Source organism: Nyctereutes procyonoides, unplaced genomic scaffold, assembly GCF_905146905.1.
Source record: "Nyctereutes procyonoides isolate TBG_1078 unplaced genomic scaffold, NYPRO_anot_genome, whole genome shotgun sequence".
Classification (NCBI taxonomy): domain Eukaryota; kingdom Metazoa; phylum Chordata; class Mammalia; order Carnivora; family Canidae; genus Nyctereutes; species Nyctereutes procyonoides.
This window is the reverse complement of record NW_026575134.1, coordinates 37,221,503-37,234,780: the sequence shown is the minus strand read 5'-3', so window position 1 is coordinate 37,234,780 and position 13,278 is coordinate 37,221,503.

Below are 13,278 nucleotides of genomic sequence, written 5' to 3'. Positions count from 1 at the left end.
TGTTTCTAAGATTCATCCATGTAGTTGTGCTCTTCATCAATAGTTTGTTTCTTTTATTTTTGTAAACTTTTTATTGGAGTTCGATTTCCCAACATATAGCATAACACCCAGTGCTCATCCCATCAAGTGCCCCCCTCAGTGCCCATCACCCAGTCACCCCATCCCTCCGCCAACTTCCCGTTCAACTACTCCTTGTTCCTTTTCCCAGAGTTAGGAGTCTCTCATGTTCTGTCACTCTCTCTGATATTTCCCACTCATTTTCTTTCCTTTCCCCTTAAATCCCTTTCACTATTTTTTATATACCTCAAATGAATGAAACCATATAATGTTTGTTCTTCTTCTATTGACTTACTTCACTCAGCATAATACCCTCCAGTTCTATCTATGTTGAAGCAAATGGTGGGTATTTGTCATTTCGAATTCCTGAGTAATATTCCATTGTATATATAGACCATATCTTCTTTATCCATTCTTCTTTTGATGGACACCGAGGCTCCTTCCACAGTTTGGCTATTGTGGACATTGCTGTTATAAACATTCGGGTGCAGATGTCCCGGTTTTTCACTGCATCTGTATGTTTGGGGTAAATCCCCAAGGGCAATTGCTGGGTCATAGGGTAGCTCTAATTTTAACTCTTTGAGGAACCCACACATGGAGGTTCAAGAGCATCCTGCTAAAAGATGAATGGATCAACCAGGAAATTAGAGAACAATTAAAAAGATTTGTGGAAACTAATGAAAATGAAGATACAACCATTCAAATCTTTGGAATACAGCAAAAGCAGTCCTGAGAGGGAAATACATCGCAATACAAGTATCCCTCAAAAAATCGGAAAAACTCAAATACAAAAGCTAACCTCACACCTAAAGGAACTGGAGAAAGAACAGCAAATAAAACCTACACACAGCAGAAGAACAGAGTTAATAAAGATCCAAGCAGAACTCAATGAAATACTGACCAGAAGAACTATAGAACAGATCAACAAAACCAGGAACTGGTTCTTTGAAAGAATTAATAAGATAGATAAACGATTAGCCAGCCTTTGTAAAAACAAAAGAGAAAAGACTCTAATTAATAAAATAACAAATGAAATAGGAGAGATCACAACCAATACCAAGGAAATACAAACAATTTTAAAAACATATTATGAGCAGCTATATGCAAATAAATTAGGAAATATAGAAGAAATGGATGCATTTGTGGAAAACCACAAACTACCAAAACTGAAACAGGAAGAAATAGAAAGGGGGAACTTGACAGGATGAGAACTTGGTGGTATTCTGTATGTTGGCAAATTGAACACCAAAAAAAATAAATTTATTATTAAAAAAAGGAAGAAATAGAAAACCTGAACAGCCCCATAATAAGGGAGGAAATTGAAGCAGTCATCAAAAACCTCCCAAGACACAAAAGTCCAGGGCCAAATGGCTTCCCAGGGGAATTCTATCAAGCGTTTAAAGAAGAAACCATACCTATTCTACTAAAGCTCTTCCAAAAGAGAGAAAGGGACAGAATACTTCCAAACACATTCTATGAAGCCAGCATAACCTTGCTTCCAAACCCGACAAAGACCCCACCAAAAAGGAGAATTATAGACCAATATCCCTGATGAACATGGATGCAAAAAATCTCAGCAAGATACTAGCCAGTAGGATCCAACAGTACATTAAGAAGAGTATTCACCATGACCAAGTGGTATTTATCCCCAGGATGCAAGGCTAGTTTAACACTTGTAAAACAATCAACGTGATAGATCATATCAACAAGAGAAAGAACAAGAACCATATGATCCTCTCGATAGATGCAGAGAGAGCATTTGACAAAATACAGCATCCATTGCTGATCAAAACTCTTCAGAGTGTAGGGAGAGAGGGAACATTCCTCAGCATCTTAAAATCTATCTAAAAAAAAGCTCCCAGCAAATATAATTCTCAATGGGGAAACACTGGGAGCCTTTCCCCTAAGATCAGGAACAAGACAGGGATGTCCACTCTCACTACTGCTATTCAACATAGTACTAGAAGTCCTGGCCTCAGCAATCAGACAACAAAAGAAATAAAATGCATTCAAATTGGCAAAGAAGAAGTCAAACCCTCCCTCTTTGCAGATGACATGACACGGTACCTAGAAAACCCAAGACTCCACCCCAAGATTGCTAGAACTCATACAGCAATTTGGCAGTGCGGCAGGATACAAAATCAATGCCCAGAAATCAGTAGCATTTCTCTGCACTAACAATGAGACTGAAGAAAGAGAAATTAAGGAGTCAATCCCATTTACAATTGCACCCAAAAGCATAAGATACCTAGGAATAAACCTAACCAAAGTGGTCAAGGATCTATACCCTAAAAACCTCAGAACACTTCTGAAATTGAGGAAGACACAAAGAGATGGAAAAACATTTCATGTTCATGGATTGGCAGAATTAATATTGTGAAAATGTCAATGTTGCCCAGGGCAATTTACACATTCAATGCAATCTCTATCAAAATACCATTGACTTTTTCAGAGAGTTGGAACAAATCATCTTAAGATTTGTGTGGAATCAGAAAAGACTCCAAATAGCCAGAGGAATATTGAAAAAGAAAACGAGAGCTGGGGGCATCACAATGCTGGATTTCAAGTTGTTCTACAAAGCTGTGAGCATCAAGACAGTGTGGTACTGGCACAGAAACAGACCCATAGATCAATGGAACAGAATAGAGGATCCAGAAATGGGCAATCAACTCTATGGTAAACTAATATTCGACAAAGCAGGAAGACTACCCACTGGAAAAAGGACAGTCTCTTCAATATATGGTGCTGGGAAAATTAGACATCCACATTGAAACTAGACCATTCTGTTATACCAGACACAAAGATAAACTCAAAATGAATGAAAGATCTAAATGTGAGACAAGATTGCATCAAAAGACTAGAGGAGAACACAGGCAACACGCTTTTTGAACTGGCCACAGCAACTTCTTGCAAGATACATCTATGAAGGCAAGGGAAACAAAAGCAGAAATGAATGATTGGGACTTCATCGAGAAAAAAGTTTGCACAGCAAAAGAAACAGTCAACAAAACTAAAAGACAACCTACAGAATAGGAGAAGATATTTGCAAATGACCCATCAGATAAAGGTCTAGTATCCAAGATCTATAAAGAACTTATTAAACTCAACAGCAAAGGAACAAACAATCTGATCATGAAATGGGCAAAAGACATGAAGAGAGATTTCACAGAAGAAGACAAAGACATGGCCAACATGCACATGAGAAAATGCTCCGCATCACTTGCCATCAGGGAAATACAAATCAAAACCACAATGAGATACCACCTCACACCGTTGAGAATGGCGAAAATGAACAAGACAGGACACAAGAAATGTTGGAGAGGATGTGGAGAAAGGGGAACCCTGTTGCACTGTTGGTGGGAATTTGAACTGGTACAGCCACCCTGGAAATAGTTTGTTTCTTTTAATGGCTGAATAATATTTCATCGTACATATACACCACAATGTATTCATCTATTGATGGATATTTGAACTGATTCTAATTACTAGTTACTTAAATAAATCTTTGTGAATTTCTGTGTGTAAATCAAAATGTAGACATACGTGTTCTTTTTTGGGGGTAAGTATTTTGCAGCTGAGTTTCTGGATTATATGGTAAGTGTGCATTTAACTTTAAAAGAAAAAGACAAATTGGTTTCCCAGTGGGTAAAATTTTAAAGTTTTAATAAGATATCATTCATATAGCATACAGTTCACCTAATTGCTATCTATGAGAATTTCAGCTTCTGAGGATAACAAATAAATTATATTTTTTCCTCCATGGGATCTGGTTATTTATGTAGAAAATCCAAAAACAAACTAAATAGCACTACAAGAATTAATCATTATTCCCATATGATCTGAATGTCTATGTAGAAAACAAAAAAGACTGTACAGATAACTCACTGGAATTAATGAGTTTAGCAAAATAAATATATAAAAATAATGTTCAAAATCAATTTAATAAAAGAAATCACTATCATAGAGATTAAGCTAAGGTTGGAAGCAGCAAAAAGAAAAAGGAGACAATATACTGCTGAATGTAACACAAAGGCAGAAAGCATAGGCTTAAAAAAAAAAAGGTAAGTTCAGTTCCTACTCTTGGTTTTGGCCCAGGTCATGGTCTCATGGGTTGTGGGATCAAGCCCCACATCAGGCTCCATGTACAGCATGGAGTCTGCTTGAGATTCTTTCCCCCTCTTTCTCCCTCCCCTTCTGCTCTTTCCCTTGTCTCTAAAATAAATAAATAACCTGAGGGTGCCTGGGTGGCTCAGTTGGGTAAGCTGCCAAGTCTTGATTTCAAATCAGCTCATGATCTAAGGGTCCTGGAGTTGGGCTCTGCACTCAGCAGAGAGTCTGCTACAGGATTCTCTCTTTCCCTCTGCCACTTCCCCCCACCTGCTCATTATCTCTCTCTCTCTAAAATAAATAAATAAATATTTAAAAAATACAATACTCCCCAAACAAAAAAAAACCATCAAGAAATGGGCAGAATATATGAACAGATATTTCTCCAAAGAAGGCATAGAAATAGTGAACAGACACATGAAAAAAGGCTCCACATCACTCATCATCAGGGAAATACAAATCAAAACTACAATAAGATACAACCTCACACTGATCAGAAAGGTTAAAGTTAACAACTCAGGAAACAACAGATGTTGGCAAGGATGCAGAGAGAGGGGAATCCTCTTGCACTGCTGGTGGGAATGCAACCTGGTGCAGCCACTCTGGAAAACAGTATGGAGGTTCCTCAATAACTTAAAACTAGAGTTACCCTATGATCCAGCAATTGCATTTATAGGTGTTTACCCAAAGGTTACAAACAGTGATTTGAAAAGATATGCACCCCAATGTTTATAACAGCAATGTCCACAATAGTCAACCTATGGAAAAAGCCTAGATGTCCATGGATTAGATGAATGGATAAAGAAGATATGGTATATATACACAATGGAATATTGCTCAGCCATTAAAAAGAATGAAATCATGCCATTTGCAATGACATGGAGGGAACCAGAGGGTATTATGCTAAGCAAAATGAGTGTCAGAGAAAGACAAATACCATATGATTTCACTCATACATGGAATTTAAGAAACAAAACTGATGAATATAAGGGAAGGGAATGAAAAATAAAATAGGATAAAAATAGAGAGGAGACAAACCATAAGAGACCCTTAACTATAGAGAACAAACTGAGGGTTTCTGCAGGGGAGATTGGTGGGGGGATGGGGTAATTGAGTAAAGGGCATGAAGGAAGGCACCTAATGTAATGAGGCCTGGGTGTTAAATGCAACTGATAAATCACTAAATTCTATCCCGAAATTAATAATACACTATATGTTAACTAATTTGAATTTAAATAAAACCAATAAAAAAAAATAAATAAATAAATAAATAAATAAATAAATAAATAAATAAATAAATAAAAGAATTCAGAGGTCATCATATATACATTAGCTCTTCTCATAAATGTCTACCAGAAGATGCACTTAAGTCAAAAAACAAAACAACACAAGTCCACATCCTGGCTTTACAGCTTACTACAACTCTATGCTCAGAGTGGAACTAAATAATTCATGAGTGGTCTCAAATGAATAATCTGGAGAAGAGGGGGAAAAATGGAACATGGACAAAGTAGTGACAGGAGTCCCCTGTATTTTGTTGGTTGCAAATGCTTTTTGTTGGTTGCAGGGAGCCCCTTGCACATGGACAAATTATTCAAATTCATCAAACTGGGTTCTTCCACATGTTGGTTCTCTAGACTTTGTAATACAAAGGCAGGGGAGGGAACCACCTGCACAGCGTTCTCTCTGATCTTTCTGCAGCTCACCCATCTCAGGCTGAAAATTATCCCTCCAAGGCAGAGCTTCTCAACCCTGGGTGTATAGTAGCATTATCTGGTGAACTTTTTAAGCCTCTATGGATCAGGCCATACCTCAACCCTTAAATCAGTATTGCTGGTACTGGGAACCAGGCATCAGTATTTTCTAACACCCTGCAAGTGATTTAAAAGTGTAGTCCCCCTGCAGGGTGCATAAAAATCACCCTAAGGGCTTACTAATGCAGAGATGCCCAGGCCCTACCTCTGAGAATTTCCTAGATAGTACATCAGGAGTGGGATCTGAAAGTTTTCTTTTGGTACGAGTTCTCAGGCGATGCTGACACAGCTGGTCCCAACAGCACACTTTAAAAGCCACTTCTCTAAAGAATAGATGAGTTAAAAGAGAGTTGTTGCTAGAGCACAAGCAGCTGTTTGAAAGCCTGAAGAATAGTTGAAAGGAGTTGTGTCTTTTTTCATTATTATTCATGAGAGACACACGAAGAGGCAGAGACATAGGCAAAGGGAGAAGCTGGCTCCCTGAAAGGAGCCTGATGTAGAGCTCTTCCTGGCCTTGGGATCATGACCTGAGTTAAAGGTAGATGCTCAACCACTGAGCCACACAGGCACCCCTAAAGGAGTTGTATCTCAGGAAAGCAAAATCATACTGTTTTTTTAAACACCTCCAATGACCCAAATACTGTAGAGGGGCACACGTTTGTTGAAGGATCGCTTCAGCCTTTGTCAGACCTTGAGGTTAAGGTAATGCTTCCAAGTGATTATCATTTATTTCTATTAGTGCATAAATCTTCCAACTATGTAGAACCATGATGGGCTTTCTTTAATGTTGGAAAAGAATCACAATAATGGGACTAAAAGAGAATTTTAAGAGGTTCTTTCACTCACTGAAATATTATCATTTTGGGGGAAAATTATATATATACCTATTATATGTAAAAACAAAACAGTCTTCTATCATAGAAGGAGAAACAGAGTTTGAATTTCTCCTAGATAATAGATGGAGCTGAAGTGGGAAAAATATCCAAAGTGTCTCTGTGGGCATCACTGTGTATCTTTACGACTTCTCCTGAACCAGCCTGAGGGCTTACAGCATCCAGAAGTCCTGAGATAATAGCTTTCCCTGAGGGTGTTGCTGTTACTAAGATTGATTTAGCATAGGCCTTCCATGTAACAAATCTTGTCACTGTGATTTGCAATGTTCACAGTAACAGGTTAGAGACAATCGCCCAACGTATACTTAAGTTTGCAGAGTTGTTTCTCTTTACATAGTCCTTGCACTTAGGGAAGGAAGGAAGGAAGGAAGGAAGGAAGGAAGGAAGGAAGGAAGGAAGGAAGGAAGGAAGGAAGGAAGGAAGGAAGGAAAAAGAGGAAGAAAGAGAAGGAAAGAAGTTCATATGTAGAAAATTCAAAGAACAAAGTGACTTAAAAAGTTAGGACATGCAGACCAACACTAGGGAACATTTAGTTCATTGATTCCTGAAGTTCTCCATATTTTAGGATTTGGGATACGGAGTGGGCTTGGGCTTGTTCAAGTGGGCTTGGATGTCATATGTTTTACATCATTATCAGGCCCTTAAGTGAATTTAATGGGAAATGAGAAGCTACAAAATGTGAAACAAATGTTGATTCTTACTGAAACCCTTAGGCATTATGAAATGGGGTATGCTAATTTGACCATAACAAGATTTTGGATATTAACAAACGTTGAACATCAGACAGACAAACCAACTGTTAATTTTAAGGTTACAGAATTGTAAATGTCTGCCCTTTTGTTATATATCTTCATCAATAACAATAATTAAATAATACCTGTTGACCACTTACTGTACTAGTCATTCTTCTAATACATATATTAACCTAGGTAAGCCTCACAAAAATCCTATTTTAATACAAGGCACATGAAGTTAGGGAATTTGTCCAGGGTCCCAATGCCCAAAAGTGGCAGACTTGGGAGCCCACTCACATGGACTGGCTCTAGGGTTAGACATTTAACAACTACACTATCCTGAAAATTTATATTAAAAGTTTGTGCATCTTTATATATATTTATTTTCCTAGTTATTAGCATTGTACTACTTGGTTAGATTTATAAGTTATTTAAAGCTTCAAGATGATTCTTACAGTATAAACAAATAAGAGTAGGTAGGGTCGGAAGGCAAACAGCTAGGACTGCTCTATCCTAACAGGACATTTTACTTTGTCTGTGAAAGGGGAGAAGCAGTAAATTAGTAATATCTTAACAACAAGAAAAAAAGAATAGGTAGGGTCAAAAGGTCCCGTCAGCCTAGAATGAACTGTAGCTAAACTAAGTGACCTCTTACACCACCTATTTTGATGATTAATATCCAGTGTGAGGATGGGTTCAGAAAGATGGCAGTTGAGGACAGTTTTTAATATTTCAATTTTTATATTTCAAAAAGCTATAAAAATAGAATATTTATGCAAAATAACCATCAAATTGCTTTGGAGTAAAATTATATCAACTCCCTCTGGCTACTCTATTTCAGACTAAGCAAAAAATTTCAACTATTCCTAATGAATATAAATGGAAAATTAAATTAATTACTGAGAAACAGTACATTTGGCTCCACCATTGACCAACTTTAAGATTTAACAAATCACTCTGTGCCTCCTTTTCTTCATCTGTAAAGGAGGAATGTCCTATAAAATGGGATTACATAGTGATGAAAATCTGGGGGTGCTTGAGCTATCAATAAACCTCCATGTCCCCCATCCCTCACTTCACCCATTTGCCAATGCCTGAAATTCCATGGGAGATGTATTCTTTCAGTTAAAATGCCTTGGATTCTGTTAAAATTCAAACAATCCCATGGGGACAGGGAAGAGAGAGCATAGTTATTGTGAGAAAATAAAAATGTAAAAATAGTCACTGAACCTGGATGCGTGAGGTTTCTGGATAGAGTGCATAGGGGAGCAGGGTTGCAGGAAGAAAGGAGGCCAGATTGTTCCATTCTGATTTCACCCACTCAGGTATTCTTGTAGATGTTCTGACAAGTGTGTCCTGGTGAAATCTGAAAGATGCTGCTATCACGGCTGCCTTGTCCTGGACCTGTGCCATCTTCTTGACTCTACTCCACAAAGTTCTCCAGGGATTTGGAGGACACAAATACCACAATCTGAGCATTTCAAGTTGGGGGTGTTTACTTCCCCTAGGCTCTGTGCTTTCAGCCATGGCTCCTACTAGCCATTGCTTCAAAAGAGGTGCTTCCAACTCAAGATTCTCTTAAAGGTCTCCTTAGGGTCCAGTGTAGCAAGAGAGGAGGCAATGAACAATGAACAGAGGCACTGTTGTCAGCTAATTATTCTCCAGAGTGAGGGATCGAGAAAATACATGGAGCAATGTTCCCAGCTGAGTCCATTTCTCCATGGTATCATGTGCCACTCATGACCTAAATGAATCAGACTCCAATTTCCTTTCCCAGACTATCAGAATTGGGAGATCTACAAGGGGTTCTCAGTGCAGGGGTACTATATCATTTATTTTCCAAACGGAAAGAGAATGGTCTAGTTTCATTCTTCTGCATGTGGATGTCCAATTTTCCCAGCACCATTTATTGAAGAGACTGTCTTTCTTCCAATGGATAGTCTTTCCTCCCTTGTCGAATATTAGTTGACCATAATGTTGAGGGTCCACTTCTGGATTCTCTATTCTGTTCCACTGATCTGTGTGTCTGCTTTTGTGCCAGTACCACACTGTCTTGATGACCACAGCTTTGTAGTACAACCTGAAATGTGGCATTGTGATGCCCCCAGCTATGGTTTTCTTTTTTAAAATTCTCCTGGCTATTCGGGGTCTTTTCTGATTCCACACAAGTCTTAAAATAATTTGTTCTAACTCTCTGAAGAAAGTCCATGGTATTTTGAAATATTTTGATAGGGATTGCATTAAACGTGTAAATTGCCCTGGGCAACATTGACATTTTCACAATATTAATTCTTCCAATCCATGAGCATGGAATATTTTTCCATCTCTTTGTGTCTTCCTCAATTTCTTTCAGAAGTGTTCTATAGTTTTTAGTGTATGGATCCTTTACCTCTTTGGTTAGGTTTATTCTTAGGAATCTTATGCTTTTGGGTGCAATTGTAAATGGAATGGACTCCTTAATTTCTCTTTCTTCAGTCTCATTGTTAGTGGAGAGAAATGCCACTGACTTCTTGGCATTGACTTTGTATCCTGCCACACTGCCAAATTGCTGTATGAGTTCTAGCAATCTTGGGGTGGAGTCTTTTGGGTTTTCTAGGTACAGTATCATGTCATTGGCGAAGAGGGAGAGTTTGACTTCTTCTTTGCCAATTTGAATGCCTTTTATGTCTTTTTGTTGTCTGATTGCTGAGGCTAGGACTTCTAGTACTATGTTGAATAGCAGTGGTGAGAGTGGACATCCCTGTCTTGTTCCTGATCTTAGGGGAAAGGCTCCCGGTGCTTGTGCTTCCCCCATTGAGAATGATATTTGCTGTGGGCTTTTTGTAGATGGCTTTTAAGACGTCGAGGAATGTTCCGTCTATCCCTACAGTCTGAAGAGTTTTGATCAGGAATGGATGCAGTATTTTGTCAAATGCTTTCTCTGCATCTATTGAGAGGATCATATGGTTCTTGGTTTTTCTCTTGCTGGTATGATGAATCACACTGAACAACTTGAAAAAAACAAACTGAACAACTTGGTCATATAAAAAGAATTATTGACGGGCACTGACGGGGGCACTTGATGGGATGAGCAATGGGTGATATGCTATAGATTGGCAAATTGAACTCCAATAAAAAAATAATAATAATAAAAGAAAATACAGAGGCAGAGGCCATGGAGCAAGAACACTGTAGGAACTGAGTGTGGCTCCTGATTGACAGCCAACAAGAAAATGGGATCCTCAGTATTGCGACCACTAGGAACTGAATTCTTCCAACAAGAATGAGCTTGGGAGTGGATTTTCCCTCAGAATCTCTGGATAAGAACTCAGTCTTTCCAACATCTTTATTTCAGCTTTATGACCCTGAGTAGGACCAACATACAGAAACTTCAAGTTAATAAATATGTGTTAAGTCTCTAAAAAAAAACAATTATTGCCAATCATGTCAGAACAACAAGCATAAGCCAGGGTTGTCCCAGACAAACCAGATTGTATGCTCACTCAATATCTGAAGTCTTTATCAGAACAGTCATTCATTGTGGTTTTGGTGGTAATGTGCTGAGACTCTGGACAGACACACGTGGGTTGAATTCTGACTTCATTACTTATGAACTCTGTGACCTTGACCCCTTAACTTAATGTGACTGTGTTAATCAGCAAACTGGAGGTGATAATAGAACAACCATCTGTGGTAGTTGTGGTGAACTTAAATGAAATAAGCCAATATAGTGCTTGGGAGCTCTTAATAAATGTTAGCAATTGTATTATTGCTAATATTTTATCGTTGTTGTAATTTCTCCATTTTTTGTTTATAATTTTACTAAAAAATTGTGTTATATACACAATTTCCTGGTATTCAGTTTTTGTTACATGATATCATTTTTGTATATTTTTAAAACTTTGTAAATTCTGTCTTAATAGGCTGTATAATATACTTTTCAAACTTTTTTTAGTTAATGGCTTTCTTACTATATCAGACCTACCCCATACATTTTGTTTTTAGCAATAGAAGTACAATGCAGATATTCCTGATCTCACCAACTTCAACTGTAAATATATTATAGGAGAGAGAGTTAAGATAGCAGAGGAGTAGGGGACCCTAATTTTGGCTGTCCCTGGAAATCAGCTAGATAGTTACGAAATCATACTGAAAACCTGAAAAATCAATTGGATATGAGAAAAGAATTGCTACGATTGTACAAATATATTATACTTGCTTTTTATTTTTAAAAAAATGAACCTGGGGGTCCCTGGGTGGCACAGCGGTTTAGCGCTTGCCTTTGGCCCAGGGCGCAATCCTGGAGACCCGGAATTGAATCCCACGTTGGGCTCCCGGTGCATGGAGCCTGCTTCTCTCTCTGCCTGTGTCTCTGCCTCTCTCTCTCTCTCTGTGTGACTATCATAAATAAATAAAAAATAAATAAAAAATTGAACCTATTGTTAAAAGTAATCAAATACAAGAAACCACATAAAAACATAGGGCTTAATGATTCATATGGAGAAAATCTTTGTAGCTGCCACCCATGTAAAAAGAGAAATTTTACTACCTGCTCAGATGTCTCCCACATGTTTCATCCGGATGGAGCCCCTCCTTCCAACATAAAGGGAGACACTCTTCTGATTTTATGATAATTACTGTCTTATTTATACTTTTATCACTTGAGTGCGTATACCTAACTACTAAGATGGGTTTTGGCTTTTTTTTTTAATGTGTTGATTCTCTCTATCTATTTCTATCTCTCTGTATCTGGATCTCTGTTTGCCTGTTTATGTGTCTGTCTCTCTCAGTGTCTTTCTGTTAAGTTTATGTTTTTTCCGTTGGAATTTCTCAGAGTCTGCATTTTGCTAATTTGGTCTCCATAATACAGTTTAAAATGTTTTTACTGTCGTCTGTATTTCATGTAAACTGGTAGTTGGATACAGGGGCTTAATATGATTTAGTTCTGATAGTTTTAGGAAGACTATCCCACAGGTAGTAGTACACACTTGTTTTTAATATCCACATTTAGAAAGCACATATCTCCATCCCGGATTATGTCGTAAGTGCAGTGCTTTGCCTGGCTCCCCTTGCTGAGCACCTAAGGGAGGCTGTGAGAAATGCAATACAATGTGACAAAATAGCTCTTGTTAAAGAGTGTGTACACACTTGTTCAAATATTTCAGAACATGATAATAAAGAAGCAGAGGTTTTTTTCTCTCCTAGATCAAATATATAGTTAGTATTTTATGTGGAGTCGGGAGTGAATGTGAGGTGAGATACTGTCAGGTTGCATCCAGGTGAAATAACTGGGACTGTAACCAAAAGGCCCAGGAACAGGTGAGGTTAAGAGGATCCTAATAGGTGGATAAGAACTATCTGATCTAGATAACTCTTTGCACCACTCAGATTTGTTCATGCCTTCCCATTGTACCTCCAATACAATATGAAAGCTCCATTTTTTGTGGGAACTAGATGCTCGCAGTTTCTCCTAAGAGTAGAGGTACAGTAAATATGGTTAGTGAAGCAAGTTTCTGTCCTGGACACAGGAGCTAGTTCTGAGGTCACGGAAGATTAATCTTATCTCTCCACTACTGATTTCAGATTTCTCTCACTCTCAGCCATTATTTTAGCCAGCCTAGGTTGCTCGTCTGGAGAGTTAACCCACACTGACATCCCTGAAGAATCTGAGCCCTTAGTTGCCTTGCTCTTAATAGTTGTTGTTTGCTTCAATTGCCCATTAACTGTTCTCCTGGGCACAGAAGCATCCAGAGA